Source organism: Zophobas morio, unplaced genomic scaffold (assembly GCF_036711695.1).
Source record: "Zophobas morio isolate AGI-343-1 ecotype UQ-CSIRO unplaced genomic scaffold, CSIRO_AGI_Zmor_V1 ptg000002l, whole genome shotgun sequence".
Taxonomy (NCBI): domain Eukaryota; kingdom Metazoa; phylum Arthropoda; class Insecta; order Coleoptera; family Tenebrionidae; genus Zophobas; species Zophobas morio.
Window position 1 is genome coordinate 27,564,304 of NW_026972107.1, and position 20,080 is coordinate 27,584,383.

The following is a 20,080-nucleotide window of genomic DNA, read 5'->3' on the forward strand; positions in this document are numbered from 1 at the left end:
ACAGTCAATAGATTTAAAAAATGTTCCCTATTCAAATAAAAGATCTTCTGTAAAACCATCTAACGAGCATAATTTATGGTGTATGTAAATTATGAAAAACACGTGCATTGTAGTTAAAGATGCTATTGCTAAAAAGTTTAATTTTTGTCACAGATATATGTAACTATAACAAAAAAAGGTTTTACAAAGTAATAATTTAGTCTTTTTAATAATACTATTAAATGATTGACAAAAGTAATCTTAATGGTAATTATAAAATAAAATATTGCTTGTTGGAGAAGGGAAGTATTAATAATAAAAAAAAAATATCTATGTTAATGAGACAGCTAATATTATTATTTCGGAATTATCAACTTTATCATCTTTGTCAGAAGTGCGACTTTTGTGACAGATCAAAAGAAAAAGTGTAAAGTAATAATACTGAATACTTAGAAATAACTTTCTAACTTCTTGCAAGTAGTATATAACTTTGAATCAGCTTAAAAATATTATAGATTTATTATATATAGATGATTTTATAGCATATTTAACCATTCACAAACATATGAAAATTGTCTATAAACCATGTGCTCGAAATATATATATTTTTAAAGTACATAATATGTAGAAGAATGAAGCTTTCTTCGGACTAAAGAGTTAAACTTACTAGATAAATAAATACATTTACTATGAATTTACCGCAAAAGCGCTAGATATCTCCACATTACAACTAAAAATTTGTTTAAATAATTGCTAAATAGAAAATTTCTTACACCATGTGCTGTAGAATCACAAAGTAAAATGTTTTAAAGTCAGCAATGTCTTCTATTTTATTTTTGAATTAATGGAGTTTAAACAAGTATTGGCCATATCCATACAAATGACAAAATAAAGTATTAATTTTCTTCATAAATAAAGTAAAAGTATCATTGTTTGCTACTTTTGGCGATAAGTCAACATAGAAATTAAAAATTCTAAAGCGTTTCCTGCTCGAAAAATAATGTTAATATTTATTTTTAGCCGATATAACCAACGAGTTAAAATGTAATTTTTCATTCAATTGGAGACTAAAATTGAGAATCAGTGAATTAGCAACTTATAATGTTACTCAGAACGAGACTTTTGAGTATCCGAGAATGCTCGAAAGTAACAGTCGGTATAATAGGCCAGTGCCAAAAAATGTGAAAATGGTAAAAAGTGAAAAAAAATTAGAAGAGGACGATACCCATTCGAAAAGGAAGAAAAGATAACAAATCCTTTTATTACCTAGAACTTTGCTATTTAACTTTTTTCGATAGGGCTTGTAGTTTTGCCGAAAATCGTGATAAACCGTTTTCTACCCTTAAAAGCTCCCCCTCTTCCACTTCCCGACCTCAGATCGCCCGTAAATTACTTTTCCTTTTATTTTTGTTTTATTTTCTTCTTTTTCTAATGGGTGTCATCCTGTTCTAAATTTTTTTGATCTCAAAAATTATCGGCCCTGGCCTATAAGGGTTATGTGGAATAGCATAACGCAGCTAAATATTAATGAAAATAAACATTATAAGACTGTTGTATTATAAATCTTGTTAGATAAATTGTAAAGATGCGATCTTAAGAAACGGTTAATTAATGTGTCCAGATCTTTTAAAAACGATTTCAGATAAATCAAGGATAACGTCAGATTTGTTAGGGTTCCAGAATAATTACATTATCTAAGAGTTCTATTATAGAAGTAGAAAAAATGCACAGATTTTTGCCGATTGCCAAAACTTATTGTTATTAGTAATGCTTTAATTTTCTAGCATGTCATACCCGTCAAAGCAAAGAACAACGCTTTGGTATCTAAAAAAATGTAAGTCCAATCTCGCTAAGAAAAGTTATTTGCCATAATCTCCGCATTGAAAATACAAATTTATTTAAATAACTGCTAAGTACAAAATTTCTTAAAATCTCGGCCACACGCGTACAGAACGATACATTCGAGAAGCTGCGGGTGCTCGAAAGTAACACTGTTTGCTACTTTTGGCCATAAGTCAATAGAAATTAACAATATTAAAGCGTTTCCTGCTCTAAAAATAATGTTAATATTTATGTTTAGCCGATATAACCAACGAGTTAAAATGTAATTTTCCTTTCAATTGGAGACTAAAATTGAGTATCAGTGAATTAGCAACTTATAATGTTACTCAGAACGAGACTTTTGAGTAGCAGAGAATGCTCGAAAGTAACAGTCGGTATAATAGGCCAGTGCCAGTGCCAAAAAATCTGAAAATGGTAAAAAGTGAAGAAAAATTAGAACAGGACGATACCCATTGGAAAATGAAGAAAAGATAACACATCCTTTTATTACCTAGAACTTTGCTATTTAACTTTTTTCGATAGGACTTGTAGTTTTGCCGGAAATCGTGATAAACCGTTTTCTACCCTTAAAAGCTCCCCCTCTTCCACTTCCCGACCTCAGATCGCCCGTAAATTATTTTTCCTTTTATTTTTGTTTTATTTTCTTCTTTTTCTAATGGGTGTCATCCTGTTCTAAATTTTTTTGTTCTCAAAAATTATCGGCCCTGGCCTATAAGGGTTACGTGGAATAGCATAACGCAGCTAAATATTAATGAAAATAAACATTATAAGACTGTTATATTATAAATCTCGTTAGATAAATTGTAAAGATGAGATCTTAAGAAACGATTAATTAATGTGTCCAGATCTTTTAAAAACGATTTCAGATAAATCAAGGATAACGTCAGATTTGCAAGGGTTCCAGGATAATTACATTATCTAAGAGTTCTATTCTAGAAGTAGAAAAAATGCACAGATTTTTAACGATTGCTAAAAGTTATTGTTATTAGTAATGCTTTATAGCATACTCGTCAAAGCAAAGACAAGGCTTTGGTTTTAAAAAAACTTAAGTCTAATTTCGCTAAGAAAAGTTATTTGCCATAATCTCCGTATTAAAAATACAAATTTATTTAAATAACTGCTGAATCCAAAATGTCTTAAAACCTCTGCCACACGTGTACAGAGCGATACATTCGAGGAGCACAGAGTGCTCGAAAGTAACACTGTTTGCTACTTATAGCGATAAGTCAATATAGAAATTAAAAATTCTAAAGCGTTTTCTGCTCGAGAAATAATATTAATATTTAGTTTTCGGCAGATTTAACCAACGAGTTAGAATGACATTTGTTTGACAACTATTGATCCAAATTTAATATTTTATAATGTTACTCAGAACGAGACTTTTGAGCATCAGAGAATGCTCGAAAGTAACAGTCGGTATAATAGGCCAGTGCCAAAGACTTTGAAAATGGTAAAAAGTGAAAAAAAAATAGAACAGGACGATACCCATTTGAAAAGGAAGAAAAGATAACAAATCCTTTTATTACCTAGAACTTTGCTATTTAATTTTTTTCGTTAGGACTTGTAGTTTTACCGGAAATCGTGATAAACCGTTTTCTACCCTTAAAAGCTCCCCCTCTTCCACTTCCCGACCTCAGATCGCCCGTAAATTATTTTTTCCAATTTCTACTAATAAAATGGTCATTTTGAATGTTAAACGGCGCTATTAAAACAATAGTTCAATCGGAAGGATGAATAAAATGTTTACAGCAACACTTTATTCACACTGTCATTGACAACACGAACAAAGTAAAAAATCTAAAAATTCGCACTACCACTGAAATTTTCGTTGCTATGGATGTGTGGATATTCAACTAAAATTTGCAACGCTTGATAGTCCACCTCCTGTAAAACAATCCTAATGAAAGTCCAGGAACATCCTTTGAATTTGACCGTGACGAAAGTAGAGGCAGCTTAGGCAATTTACCTTCTTTAAATGTTCATCATATTAGTAATAGTGCAATTAATATTTATGTATATGGATCACCTAAACAATAAATTTTTTGAAAAATTTTCCAAATTGGAAAAAATTTTGTATGATACACGTGAATAAAGGAATTTTATTCACTTATACCATAAATAGCTATTTCCTTTTATTTTTGTTTTATTTTCTTCCTTTTCCAATGGGTGTCATCCTGTTCTAAATTTTTTTGTTCTCAAAATTTATCGGCCCTCGCCTATAAGGTTTACGTGGAATAGCATAACGCAGCTAAATATTAATGAAAATAAACATTATAAGACTGTTATATTATAAATCTTGTTAGATAAATTGTAAAGATGAGATCTTAATAAACGGTTAATTAATGTGTCCAGATCTTTAAAAAACGATTTCAGATAAATCAGGATAACGTCAGATTTATTAGTGTTCCAGAATAATTACATTATCTAAGAGTTCCATTCTAGAAGTAGAAAAAATGCACAGATTTTTGCCGATTGCCAAAACTTATTTTTATTAGTAATGCTTTAATTTTCTAGCATATCATACCCGTCAAAGCAAAGAACAACGCTTCGGTTTCTAAAAAAATGTAAGTCCAATCTCGCTAAGAAAAGTTATTTGCCATAATCTCCGTATTGAAAATACAAATTTATTTAAATAACTGCTAAGTACAAAATTTCTTAAAATCTCGGCCACACGCGTACAGAACGATACATTCGAGAAGCTGCGGGTGCTCGAAAGTAACACTGTTTGCTACTTTTGGCCATAAGTCAATAGAAATTAACAATATTAAAGCGTTTCCTGCTCTAAAAATAATGTTAATATTTATGTTTAGCCGATATAACCAACGAGTTAAAATGTAATTTTCCTTTCAATTGTAGACTAAAATTGAGTATCAGTGAATTAGCAACTTATAATGTTACTCAGAACGAGACTTTTGAGTATCCGAGAATGCTCGAAAGTAACAGTCGGTATAATAGGCCAGTGAAAAAAAATGTGAAAATGGTAAAAAGTGAAGAAAAATTAGAACAGGACGATACCCATTGGAAAATGAAGAAAAGATAGCACATCCTTTTATTACCTAGAACTTTGCTATTTAACTTTTTTCGATAGAACTTGTAGTTTTGCCGGAAATCGTGATAAACCGTTTTCTACCCTTAAAAGCTCCCCCTCTTCCACTTCCCGACCTCAGATCGCCGGTAAATTATTTTTCCTTTTATTTTTGTATGATTTTCTTCTTTTTCCAATGGGTGTCATCCTGTTCTAAATTTTTTGTTCTCAAAAATTATCGGCCCTCGCCTATAAGGGTTACGTGGAATAGCATAACGCAGCTAAATATTAATGAAAATAAACATTATAAGACTGTTATATTATAAATCTTGTTAGATAAATTGTAAAGATGAGATCTTAAGAAACGATTAATTAATGTGTCCAGATCTTTTAAAAACGATTTCAGATAAATCAAGGATAACGTCAGATTTGCAAGGGTTCCAGGATAATTACATTATCTAAGAGTTCTATTCTAGAAGTAGAAAAAATGCACAGATTTTTAACGATTGCTAAAAGTTATTGTTATTAGTAATGCTTTATAGCATACTCGTCAAAGCAAAGACAAGGCTTTGGTTTTAAAAAAACTTAAGTCTAATTTCGCTAAGAAAAGTTATTTGCCATAATCTCCGTATTAAAAATACAAATTTATTTAAATAACTGCTGAATCCAAAATGTCTTAAAACCTCTGCCACACGTGTACAGAGCGATACATTCGAGGAGCACAGAGTGCTCGAAAGTAACACTGTTTGCTACTTATAGCGATAAGTCAATATAGAAATTAAAAATTCTAAAGCGTTTTCTGCTCGAGGAATAATATTAATATTTAGTTTTCGGCAGATTTAATCAACGAGTTAGAATGACATTTGTTTGACAACTATTGATCCAAATTTAATATTTTATAATGTTACTCAGAACGAGACTTTTGAGCATCAGAGAATGCTCGAAAGTAACAGTCGGTATAATAGGCCAGTGCCAAAGACTTTGAAAATGGTAAAAAGTGAAAAAAAATTAATTAGAACAGGACGATACCCATTTGAAAAGGAAGAAAAGATAACAAATCCTTTTATTACCTATAGAACTTTGCTATTTAATTTTTTTCGTTAGGACTTGTAGTTTTACCGGAAATCGTGATAAACCGTTTTCTATCCTTAAAAGCTCCCCCTCTTCCACTTCCCGACCTCAGATCGCCCGTAAATTATTTTTTCCAATTTCTACTAATAAAATGGTCATTTTTTATGTTAAACGGCGCTATTAAAACAATAGTTCAATCGGAAGGATGAATAAAATGTTTACAGCAACACTTTATTCACACTGTCATTGACAACACGAACAAAGTAAAAAATCTAAAAATTCGCACTACCACTGAAATTTTCGTTGCTATGGATGTGTGGATATTCAACTAAAATTTGCAACGCTTGATAGTCCACCTCCTGTAAAACAATCCTAATGAAAGTCCAGGAACATCCTTTGAATTTGACCGTGACGAAAGTAGAGGCAGCTTAGGCAATTTACCTTCTTTAAATCTTCATCATATTAGTAATAGTGCAATTAATATTTATGTATATGGATCACCTAAACAATAAATTTTTTGAAAAATTTTCCAAATTGGAAAAAATCTTGTATGATACACGTGAATAAAGGAATTTTATTCACTTATACCATAAATAGCTATTTCCTTTTATTTTTATTTTATTTTCTTCCTTTTCCAATGGGTGTCATCCTGTTCTAAATTTTTTTGTTCTCAAAATTTATCGGCCCTGGCCTATAAGGGTTACGTGGAATAGCATAACGCAGCTAAATATTAATGAAAATAAACATTATAAGACTGTTATATTATAAATCTTGTTAGATAAATTGTAAAGATGAGATCTTAAGAAACGGTTAATTAATGTGTCCAGATCTTTAAAAAACGATTTCAGATAAATCAAGGATAACGTCAGATTTATTAGTGTTCCAGAATAATTACATTATCTAAGAGTTCCATTCTAGAAGTAGAAAAAATGCACAGATTTTTGCCGATTGCCAAAACTTATTTTTATTAGTAATGCTTTAATTTTCTAGCATATCATACCCGTCAAAGCAAAGAACAACGCTTTGGTTTCTAAAAAAATGTAAGTCCAATCTCGCTAAGAAAAGTTATTTGCCATAATCTCCGTATTGAAAATACAAATTTATTTAAATAACTGCTAAGTACAAAATTTCTTAAAATCTCGGCCACACGCGTACAGAACGATACATGCGAGAAGCTGCGGGTGCTCGAAAGTAACACTGTTTGCTACTTTTGGCCATAAGTAAATAGAAATTAACAATATTAAAGCGTTTCCTGCTCTAAAAATAATGTTAATATTTATGTTTAGCCGATATAACCAACGAGTTAAAATGTAATTTTCCTTTCAATTGTAGACTAAAATTGAGGATCAGTGAATTAGCAACTTATAATGTTACTCAGAACGAGACTTTTGAGTATCCGAGAATGCTCGAAAGTAACAGTCGGTATAATAGGCCAGTGCCAAAAAATGTGAAAATGGTAAAAAGTGAAGAAAAATTAGAACAGGACGATACCCATTGGAAAATGAAGAAAAGATAAGACATCCTTTTATTACCTAGAACTTTGCTATTTAACTTTTTTCGATAGAACTTGTAGTTTTGCCGGAAATCGTGATAAACCGTTTTCTACCCTTAAAAGCTCCCCCTCTTCCACTTCCCGACCTCAGATCGCCGGTAAATTATTTTTTCCTTTTATTTTTGTATGATTTTCTTCTTTTTCCAATGGGTGTCATCCTGTTCTAAATTTTTTGTTCTCAAAAATTATCGGCCCTCGCCTATAAGGGTTACGTGGAATAGCATAACGCAGCTAAATATTAATGAAAATAAACATTATAAGACTGTTATATTATAAATCTTGTTAGATAAATTGTAAAGATGAGATCTTAAGAAACGATTAATTAATGTGTCCAGATCTTTTAAAAACGATTTCAGATAAATCAAGGATAACGTCAGATTTGCAAGGGTTCCAAGATAATTACATTATCTAAGAGTTCTATTCTAGAAGTAGAAAAAATGCACAGATTTTTAACGATTGCTAAAAGTTATTGTTATTAGTAATGCTTTATAGCATACTCGTCAAAGCAAAGACAAGGCTTTGGTTTTAAAAAAACTTAAGTCTAATTTCGCTAAGAAAAGTTATTTGCCATAATCTCCATATTAAAAATACAAATTTATTTAAATAACTGCTGAATCCAAAATGTCTTAAAACCTCTGCCACACGTGTACAGAGCGATACATTCGAGGAGCACAGAGTGCTCGAAAGTAACACTGTTTGCTACTTATAGCGATAAGTCAATATAGAAATTAAAAATTCTAAAGCGTTTTCTGCTCGAGGAATAATATTAATATTTAGTTTTCGGCAGATTTAACCAACGAGTTAGAATGACATTTGTTTGACAACTATTGATCCAAATTTAATATTTTATAATGTTACTCAGAACGAGACTTTTGAGCATCAGAGAATGCTCGAAAGTAACAGTCGGTATAATAGGCCAGTGCCAAAGCCTTTGAAAATGGTAAAAAGTGAAAAAAAATTAATTAGAACAGGACGATACCCATTTGAAAAGGAAGAAAAGATAACAAATCCTTTTATTACCTAGAACTTTGCTATTTAATTTTTTTCGTTAGGACTTGTAGTTTTACCGGAAATCGTGATAAACCGTTTTCTACCCTTAAAAGCTCCCCCTCTTCCACTTCCCGACCTCAGATCGCCCGTAAATTATTTTTTCCAATTTCTACTAATAAAATGGTCATTTTGTATGTTAAACGGCGCTATTAAAACAATAGTTCAATCGGAAGGATGAATAAAATGTTTACAGCAACACTTTATTCACACTGTCATTGACAACACGAACAAAGTAAAAATCTAAAAATTCGCACTACCACTGAAATTTTCGTTGCTATGGATGTGTGGATATTCAACTAAAATTTGCAACGCTTGATAGTCCAGCTCCTGTAAAACAATCCTAATGAAAGTCCAGGAACATCCTTTGAATTTGACCGTGACGAAAGTAGAGGCAGCTTAGGCAATTTACCTTCTTTAAATGTTCTTCATATTAGTAATAGTGCAATTAATATTTATGTATATGGATCACCTAAACAATAAATTTTTTGAAAAATTTTCCAAATTGGAAAAAATCTTGTATGATACACGTGAATAAAGGAATTTTATTCACTTATACCATAAATAGCTATTTCCTTTTATTTTTGTTTTATTTTCTTCCTTTTCCAATGGGTGTCATCCTGTTCTAAATTTTTTTGTTCTCAAAATTTATCGGCCCTGGCTTATAAGGGTTACGTGGAATAGCATAACGCAGCTAAATATTAATGAAAATAAACATTATAAGACTGTTATATTATAAATCTTGTTAGATAAATTGTAAATATGAGATCTTAAGAAACGGTTAATTAATGTGTCCAGATCTTTAAAAAACGATTTCAGATAAATCAAGGATAACGTCAGATTTATTAGGGTTCCAGAATAATTACATTATCTAAGAGTTCCATTCTAGAAGTAGAAAAAATGCACAGATTTTTGCCGATTGCCAAAACTTATTGTTATTAGTAATGCTTTAATTTTCTAGCATATCTGTTTCGGCTCGAAGACCAATGTTCTGGTTCCGGTTCGTAGGACCAATGTTCCGGCTTGAAGTGCCAATGTTTCGTACAATCCGAATCTTAGTACCAACGTTTTTTGTAATCCGGTTGATACGACCATGTATGGTCTTCCGAATTGTACCTTGATGTTGCTCGAAGGACCTTTGTTTGTTATAATTGAAATAATGGACAGCGTTCGGTTTTGATGTTTAATGTAGGACGGTTACAGAAGTACTAAAATTACAGTGCTATTTACAAATTCAGGTAAAGATACCCAAAAGGGTCAGTGGCCGCTTCCGGAAATGCAACATCCCGCCGGCCTTGAAGGGTTCTTCAATATTATTCTGTACAATTAAGAACAAACCCTGACAAATGAAAAAAGATGAAATGTACAATAGTAGTGAACACTATTCAATTGGTAAAACGCACACTTTGTTTATTGCACGCTTCACTATACCGCTAATTGTTTTCACGGAAACTACCCGCACATGCCCGTCACTGCCCGGATGGAGCTCTTGAATTCGGCCCATCTTCCACGCAAGCGGGGGCAGGTTGTCCTCCTTGAGCACAACGAGTGCTCCTGGTTGGAGTTCTTCCTTCGACGCCGCCTTCCACTTCGTGCGTTGTTGCAACTCGTTCAGATATTCTAAGGACCAGCGTCGCCAGAAATGCTGTTTAATTTGTTGAATCCGCTGCCAATGATTTAGTCGATTGGATGGAACATCGACCAAGTTTTCTTGAGGCAACGCAATTAGTGGACTCCCGATTAAGAAATGGCCAGGAGTTAGAGGTGATAGGTCGTTGGGGTCATTTGAAAGGGGTGTCAAAGGACGAGAATTCAAACATGCTTCGATTTCAACTAATAGGGTATAAAACTGATCGTAATTCAGCAATGCGTTTTTCGTCACTCGACTAATGTGGTGTTTTGCTGACTTAATACCCGCTTCCCATAAACCGCCCATATGAGGGGATCTACTTGGTATAAAATGCCAGTGAAGATTTTGCTTTTCTAATTTATTGGTTAGTTCACCGAAAGCTTGTGATTGAAATAATTTACTTAATTCGTTATTACTCCCTACAAAATTAGTTGCATTGTCCGAATACATGTTAAGAACCTTGCCACGACGGGCTACCATGCGATTAAGTGCACTCAGAAATGTTTGACTTGAACAATCGCAAACTAATTCAATATGAATTGCCTTTGTGGCCAAACAGATAAAAAGAGCAATATATAATTTGATTGATTTTGAAGTTCGTAAAAAACCATTTTTGTAAAAAATGGGACCAGCATAGTCGACTGCGCAATTGACAAATGGTCTAATTGTTTGCTGTATTCGAGCTCTAGGCAAATTACCCATCAATTGATTAAGGGAAGTAGGTTTTGCTTTAAAACACGGGACACATTGCCTTAAAACACTCCTTACGGCGTTACGCCCGCTCAAAGGCCAAAATTGTTGTCGTACAGTGGCTAGTGTGCATTGACTTCCTGCATGTTTTAGTTGCCTATGTATGTCTGTTATTATTATTTTGGTAATATGATGGTTTTTTGGGATTACATAAGGGTGTTTTTGTGTTTCTTGTAAGTCAGAATTAACTAGTCTACCGCCTACTCGGATTAGACCATGGTTATCCAAAAATGGGTTTAATGAAAGTAACTTACTTGGTTTATTAACCTGTCCGTTACTGGTTAATTGTGCAATTTCGCTAGAAAATACTTGGGTCTGAAGCAGTTTAAGTATACATCGCTTAGCATTTTCAATCTCCTCAAATGTAAGTGGTTTCGGTTTTTGCATAGGTAATCTTGCTTTGTGTTTTGGTTGATTAAGCTGGGTCTGTTTTCTCAGAGCATTATGTTTGAACCTCAAGATCCATGCTACAATAGTTATTAATTTCTTAAATGATGAAAACCTATATAAAATTGAATAATCAGTTACACTGTGCGTTTGTGCGGCAATCAGTGTAGTTTTCCTTTCTGGAACATCGGATAAATTATATTGAGGAATTGTGGGCCAATATGAATTATGTAATTTTAAAAAATGTGGACCTTCCCACCAGAGTTGTGATTGGATTAACTGTTCAGGTAACATAACGCGTGAAACAATGTCTGCAGGGTTAAGTTCTCCAGGAACATGTGACCACTGTGCAAAATCCGTCAAATTTTGAATTTCCGACACCCTGTTAGCAATAAATGTTTTTAATTCCCTGGGTTCGTGCTTGAGCCACGCTAGTACAATAGTTGAATCAGTCCACAAGACTGTACGATTAATGGGGATATTGAAGATAGACTTAATTTTATGCATTAATTTTGACAAAATATGGGCGCCACATAGTTCCAGTCTAGGTACTGTTATTGTTCTTAAGGGTGCCACACGTGATTTGGCTGAAATAAGCCTTACTGTGACCTTATTATCGGTGTTAATTGTTCTCAGGTAAACACAACAACCATAGGCAAATTGAGATGCGTCGCAAAACCCGTGAATTTCTACCTGCATTGAGGGAATATCTGAAACTACCTTTCGGGGTACACTAAAGTGATTCAATTGCAATAACTGCTTGTATAATTCAAGCCACTTTGTTTGAATTTCGGATGGGATTGACTCATCCCAAGACAATGACAATGTCCATAAATGTTGTATAATTAGTTTTGCTATAACTAACGTGGGATTAATTAAACCTAACGGATCAAATATACCTGAAATTTGTGATAATAAATCCCGTTTGGTTAACGATTTGATATTAGATTTATGCGAGTTAACTGTAAATTTGAAAAGATCTGCCTTACTATCCCATTTGAGACCTAAAGTTCTGGTCTCTTCTTCTCGATTTAAATTTAATAATGTATTATTGTTATGGCTATTGTCTTGTACTGGCAGAACTTCATTTTTATTGGAAGCCCACTTGTATAATTTGAATCCTCCTGATTGTAGGACAGATGTCAATTGCTCTCTCAAGGTGATGGCTGCTTCCACACTTGGCGCACCACTTACTAAATCGTCCATGTAAAAATCTTCCTTGATGCAAGATGATGCAATTGGAAATTTATCTGCATTTTCAATAGCTAGTTGATGCAAACATCTTACAGCAAGGAATGGTGCGCAAGCAGTACCATATGTGACCGTAGACAATTGATAGTGCTTTATCTCTAATTCAGGGTGTTCTCGCCATAAAATGCTTTGAAAACGGCGATCGGATGGTTCAATTAAAATTTGTCTGAACATTTTTTCAATGTCCGCAACCAAAGCCACTTGATGAGTTCTAAATCGGATCAATATGGAAAATAAATCTAATTGGATTGTTGGGCCAGTCATTAGTAATTGATTTAAATTAACCCCATTGGATGAATTTGCAGAACCGTTGAAAACCACTCGCACCTTGGTGCTAATACTTGTTTCCTTTATTACTGGATGGTGACTAAGATAAAGGCGATTTTCTTTCAGAGGGTCTGGGGTATTTACTACCTCCATGTGTCCTAGTTCAATGTATTCGGTCATAAATTTACTGTAATGATTATGAAGCTTAGGAGCTTTCACCAACCGCCTTTCTAATGAGTAAAATTTTGAAGGAGTTCCGTTGAAAGAATTACCTGGCTCCAGGTGGCAGTCTTTAAAGGGTAGTTTTACTGTAAACCTACCGGAAACATCTCGTTTGAAGTTTGCCGAAAAATGATTTTCGCATAATTGTTCTTCCTTGGAGAGAGGCTTACTCATGGGTATTTCCTCAATTTGCCACAATTTAGCTACCTGAGTTTCTAATGAATTAACTGCCACATTGCACGATACCTGTTTAATCCTTTCCGGAATTTTAAGTTTACCACCGAAAACCCAACCCAGTTTTGTTTCTCGGAGGGACGGTAAATCTGTACCAAAACTTAATGAACCGGCTAAAATTAGTTCCCAAAAAACTTCGTTGCTAATTAGCAAATCGACAGGTCTAGATTTATGAAATTCAGGATCCGCCAACTGGATATTATTTGGAATTTTGAATATTTTATGGGAAAAATTGAATGGCGGGGTGTTTCTTGTGATCTGCTCTAAAATTAAGCAATTCAGCTGTGTAGTAAATGAACTAACTCTGGACTTGATTGTAACGTTTACACTATTGTTAATAATTGTAGGAGATGAATTCTGAGGGTTAATTCCAGAAATTTGCACCTTAGTCGGTGATTTATCCAATTCAAGTCTATCAGCTAAAGATTTTGTAATAAAATGTGATTCCGATCCTCCATCTAATAAAGCACGACAGAAATGATAATTATCGTACTTGTCCTTTATGTATACAAGTACAGTTGATAACAGTACTTTAACATCCTTTACTTGCGAACCGAAATTTGTTAAAGTGGTGCTAGTTTGAGGGTCTACTGTAGGTTCAGTTGGATTGTCAAAATGCAGAAGCGAATTATGTTTTTCTTTACATATTTTGCAAGTATAAGAAGATCGGCAAGAATTTAAAGAATGTGATTTTAAGCAATTAACGCACAATTTTAATTTATTGATCTGTGACCGACGCTGCTTGACAGCTAATTTTAAGAATTCTTCACAATGATAAATAAAATGATTACCCTTACAGTGAGGACAACTTAATTGATACTTGTTTGCGATATGAACAGATTTGTGGTTGACGGGCCTTGTTTTTGGATTAAATTGTTGTGTTTTAAATAACTTATTGGATTCTAATGACTCCAATAATTGATACCTTTTCGTTAAAAATGCTTTCATTTGAGCCATTGTTGGCAATTCAGTTCCTACTAATGAATTTTCCCATTCTCTAGTTGTAATAAAATCGAATTTAGTTGTTACTAGATAAATTAAGATTGGGTCCCAACTTTGAACTTCTAATTTCAGTGCTTCAAGAGCTTTCAAATTTGAATTTAATTTATCTGTAAACATGCGGAGTGTGTTAGCAGAATCTTTTGTAATATTAGGTAAATTGAACAATTCACGCATGTGATTTTTGACTAAAAGATTTTTGTTTTCATAGCGTTCTTTTAATAATTCTAAAGCAACTTTATAATTTTCATTGTTGATACACAAATCGGAAATTATATTACCAGCTTCTTTTTTAAGGCATGATTTTAAATATTGTAATTTTTGGACATCACTTAATGTTTTGTTTTCGTGAATAAGTGATTCAAACGTGTTATAAAAATTAGGCCACTGTGTTATTTCACCATCAAAATTTGGAATTTCTAATGTTGGTAATTTAACTTGAATATTATTAGTAGGTTGTAAATTAGGATTTGGTGATACCGATCTTTGTGAATCGGGTTGAAATTTGGAAATAAGATGTTGTGAGCGTGTGATTACTCTATAATATAAGGATTCGTATTGTTCACGGGGATCACTAAGAGGTTCTGACGAAGTGCTCTCTTCATCAGTTTGGCCAGTAGAGGAATTCTCTAATGACTCGATAATTATTTGCAATTTATCTAACTCGTCTAATAAAGGCTTAATGCGTGTTAGTCTGTATTTAAGTTCTACAACATCATGTTCAGAATTAACATTATCTAAGAAATTATCGTACCTAGTGAGCTGATTAATGATTATTTTTTGTTGATTCTTACTGTGCTGTAACTTTTCTATCATTTTGGGAGGCATATTAGCGAATAACGAAATGCAGTATTATTGATCGCGAAATCGAAATCGACACTTATCGAATTCTCGAATTATGGATTGGATAGGAAGTGAAATGATGGAGTCCACTAACCTTGTCTCTGGTTCTGGAGATGGTGTTCCTCCTGCCGTCCTGCGGGATTGATTGCGGTGGTGACTCTCCGCCGAAGATGCTGTCCAAATTTGAAGTTGATTCCAACTCGGTGCAACGTGGTGGTGATCCTTTTGTAGGAATGCTGCCCACTGCTGCCGTCGCTTCCAGTTGATGATAATGATGGAATGATGTTGATTAGCGAAATGTATTTCTGCGCGATTTGATCCAACCCGGCTCGATATGGACCAATGTTTCGGCTCGAAGACCAATGTTCTGGTTCCGGTTCGTAGGACCAATGTTCCGGCTTGAAGTGCCAATGTTTCGTACAATCCGAATCTTAGTACCAACGTTTTTTGTAATCCGGTTGATACGACCATGTATGGTCTTCCGAATTGTACCTTGATGTTGCTCGAAGGACCTTTGTTTGTTATAATTGAAATAATGGACAGCGTTCGGTTTTGATGTTTAATGTAGGACGGTTACAGAAGTACTAAAATTACAGTGCTATTTACAAATTCAGGTAAAGATACCCAAAAGGGTCAGTGGCCGCTTCCGGAAATGCAACAATATCATACCCGTCAAAGCAAAGAACAACGCTTTGGATTCTAAAAAAATGTAAGTCCAATCTCGCTAAGAAAAGTTATTTGCCATAATCTCCGTATTGAAAATACAAATTTATTTAAATAACTCCTAAGTACAAAATTTCTTAAAATCTGTGCCACACGAGTACAGAACGATACATTCGAGAAGCTGAGGGTGCTCGAAAGTAACACTGTCTGCTACTTTTAGCCATAAGTCATTAGAAATTAACAATATTAAAGGGTTTTCTGTTCGAAAAATAATATTAATATATAGTTTTCGGCAGATATAACGAACGAGTTAAAATGACATTTTTCTTTCAACTATAGATCCAAATGCAATATCAGTGAATTAGTAATTGAGGCACTGGGCGGAATAATCACCCGACTTGACTTAAGTGATTATTTCGTAAATTGCATAAAAATATTCTTTATGATTTTTTTAGGGTGCTATGTAAACCACTTCTTAATGTCGGGTCTGGTGAATAAGTTGCTGTTATTTTTAGTTAAGTTGTTAGTTCGAATTTCAAGAAATGAGTGGAATAGTCCCCCTACTTGAATTAGGTCGTTACTGCGTAAATTGCATAAAATACTTAATTGAAGCCCGCAGAACAGGTACGCTGTGACATCATTCGATCAAGTAACCTGTGAAACAAAAGCGTCGCGAATTACAATTGTCTAAATAAAATAAAAAGAAAACTTTATACGAAATTGAGTTTTATTGTTAGGAATACTTAGAAATTAATGTATGGTAATTTAATTTTGTTGGTATGTATTTTATATAATCGTTACTAAACTTTGCTTCATACCCTGGAGGTAAGAACATATCGTTTGCCAAAATCAGTCTTATCTTAACAAGTACTAGCCCCGCCCACCCGCCCTCTATTTTTTTTTAAAGAGTATATCATTGGCCAAAATCAATCGTACTTTAGGAAGTACCAGCCTCGCCCACCCTCTATTCTTTTAGAGGGTATATTATTTGCCAAAATCGTCTTATCCTAGCAAGTACTAGCCCCACCCATCCACTCTATATTTTCTTAAAGAGTATACCATTTGGCAAACTCAGTCTTATCCCCCCCCCCCCCTGCTTTCTTAGAGGATATGTCATTTGCCAAAATCAGTCGTATCTTAGGAAGTACTATTGTGTTCATATTTTATTTAGGTTTGTTTAACATTATTAAAATTGTACTGAAAACCTTATCTAAAATGTTTGAAACCTTAATAGCCGTGTTTGTATTAAAAAATAAGTAATATACGGAATAACGACCTAAAGTAAAGTAATACTCCTATTTTATTTTTTTATTTAACGGCTACTGTTAAATATAAAACAATGATTATTTGAAAATATTGTTAATTTTTTCCCCCACAATGTCCACTTAAAATAACACTGATAAGTTACGTATAAAACAAATTAACAGTTTTTTGTGTTTATTGTAAAGTGAGCTATTTTGAGTTAGGTGGTTATCCCATCCATTGCCTCAATTTCTAATGTTACTCAGAACGACACTTTTGAGTATCAAGGAATGCTCGAAAGTAACAATGGTTATAACGTTACATGGAATAGCATAACGCAGCTAAATATTAATGAAAATAAATATAATAAGAATGTGATGTTATAAATATTGTTAGATGAATTGAAAGGATGAGGTCTAAACGAGCGAATAATTTATGTGACCAGAGATCTTTTAAAAAAGATTTCAGATAAATCAAGCATAACGTCAGATTTGTTAGGGTTCCAGAATAATCTGAGAGTTCTATTCTAGAAGTAGAAAAAATGCACAAATTTGTACCGATTGACAAAACTTATTGTTATTAAAAATACTTTGATTTTCTAGCATTTCATACTCGTCGACGCAATGACTAACGCGTTGGTTTCAGAAAAATTTGAGTCTAATCTCGCTAAGGAAAATTATTTACCGATCCATGTATTGCACACACAAATTTCCTTAAGTATCTGCAAAAAACAAAATTTCTTAACATCTCTGCCAGTGCGTGTACAGAACGATACTTTCGAAGAGTAAAGCGTGCTCGAAAGTAACATTGTTTGCTACTAAGAGACCGATAAATCAGTGTAGAAATTAAAAATACTAAAGCGTTTATTGCTCGAAAAATAATATTAATATTTAGCTTTCGACAGATATCGAGCGAGCAATATAATTTGTAATCGAGTTACATTTGAAATAACATTTGAACAAGGTACGTGTGTCTTACCAAATTCTGATGATTAATGATGTCTACAGTTCCGCCGTTTAGCTGCATTAATGGGCTTTGGAAATTTTATTAAAATTAATGCTAAAAATTTTAAATTGTACTGAGTCGTTTAGTTTTGCAATTCTGCAGTTTTTAAAATTCATCCCTATTTGTTACATGATTTGAATATGTATTCGCCTGTGGTATTTGCAGTAAGACCTTGACCGATATTGGATGTAACTTGAACCACTGTTCAATTGTTCGTTACGTTTGAGGTTAAGTTGATTGTGTTTTCCAAGTGTTTTCGAACTGAATTGTGTCTTTTTCTGAATTCTTTAAGTAACTGAAGGGCCGTAACGAACAATTTTTTGCTTTTGTTGTGTTTCGTAGTGAAAATCCTCTTAAAAAAACAGTTCTTTTCAGAACTAACTTGTTTTCATTTTGGGCCGTTTTTTGGCTTAAATTTTCAACAAATTCAAGAACTTGATGAAAAATGGCTTTTACATTGGAACATAAGACTTTTATGATTGAGTCTTACTTTCGAAATGGTCAAAAAATCGACGGACAATGGCAATATTCAATTCCTGACACGTGGACCGAATTTAAAGAGCAATTTCCAAACAATATTGTGGATTATGCTAATTTTTGCAATGCTTTAAAGCGTAGTGTGGGACAGTTCAGAGAAACTGGGTCTTTGCAAAGAAAACCAGGAACTGGCAGAACAAAAAACAAGAGAACTCCTGAAAATATTGAAAATGTTCGAGCAATCATGGACGAAGTCCCAATTACGTCTGTTCGTCATTTGCAACAACAAGTGGACTTGTCGTATGGCACTTGCCGAACAATATTGAAAAAAGACTTGGGATTATTTGCTTATTGATTACAATGTGTGCAGGAATTACATCACGGGGATTTTCCAATCAGACGTGAATACTGTGAGTGGTTTTTGAACACATTTGATGATGAACTGCTAGAGAAGACATTTTTTACGGATGAAGCTTGGTTCCACTTGAGTGGTTATGTTAATTCCCAAAATATGCGAATGTGGAACCAAGAGAAACCACCATTCTTTGTTGAGGCCCCACTTCATGCACAAAAAATTGGTGTTTGGGCTGCAATTAGCCGAAGACGCATCATAGGCCCATTCTTTTTTAATGGTAAGAAAATGAAAACTAAAGTTTTAACTTTCTTCTTCAACTTATCATTTTTTAGGCAATTTAACAGCCATTCGATATTTGGAAGAAATTTTGGGGCCATTCATAAGAGAACTCCATGATGATGAATTAGCTTTTGGTTTTTTCCAACAAGACGGTGCCACAGCACATACTGCTCAAATAACAATAGCGACATTACGAGAGTTTTTTGACCAAAGAGTTATTAATCGAAATACTGAACATATCTGGCCTCCAAGATCATGTGATCTTACACCTGCTGATTTTTTTCTCTGGCCGCATTTAAAGAACACAATTTATTGTACTCCTGTTACTGATTTGGAAGATTTAAGGAACAGAATAACCGAAAAAATCAACGAAATAAACAACAATGAGGTTATGTTGAACAATGTCATTGATGCAGTTCGAAGAAGAGTTTTGCTGTGTTTACAAGAAAATGGGGAACATTTTCAGCATTTATTGTGAATGGGGACTTTAAATAAAGTGTTTAATGCTCTAATGGAAATTAATTGTGAATTTAAGTGTAATTTTTTTTTATTAAAAAGTAAATGATGAAAATTCAAAATTTTGGTTTGTTTTTGGCTGAAAAATGTGTTTGCACAAGTCGATTTACCTCATTAAGGTGAAAGCAAACCATCATCGATTTAAAAGTCGATTCCTTTACTGTGGTCAGACTTGATGGAATTATATTCACCGAATTGGCCCCCACATTTCAGGATACGTTCAAAACAAAGAAGATGAGTCTTACTAAATCAAAAATCTGAACATTTAAATGGTTAATTATTGATTAATTCATTATTTAAATTCCGTTCTGAGTTCACGCCATTTTTTTCTTTCGATCTGTCAATTTCGTCGTCTTCGTTGATTCACTATTAAAGTCTCTCCAATTGGTTACAATCGTCCGACTTGTCAAAAGGGAAAATATTAAAAGATGTCACCCCCTTCGG

At 33.4% G+C, this 20,080-nt stretch overlaps 1 protein-coding gene and 1 long non-coding RNA gene across 13 annotated transcripts in view; one reads left to right on the forward strand and one right to left on the reverse strand.

The window, feature by feature from the left end:
• The window catches only part of LOC135132413 (protein turtle), a 257,464-nt gene that overhangs the window by 126,847 nt on the left and 110,537 nt on the right, over positions 1–20,080 (reverse strand). The gene's annotated exons all lie outside the window — the stretch shown is intronic.
• LOC135122898 (uncharacterized) lies at positions 18,236–19,698 on the forward strand. Its single transcript, XR_010279479.1, has 2 exons — positions 18,236–19,118; positions 19,174–19,698. It is a non-coding gene; the product is annotated as an uncharacterized LOC135122898 (long non-coding RNA).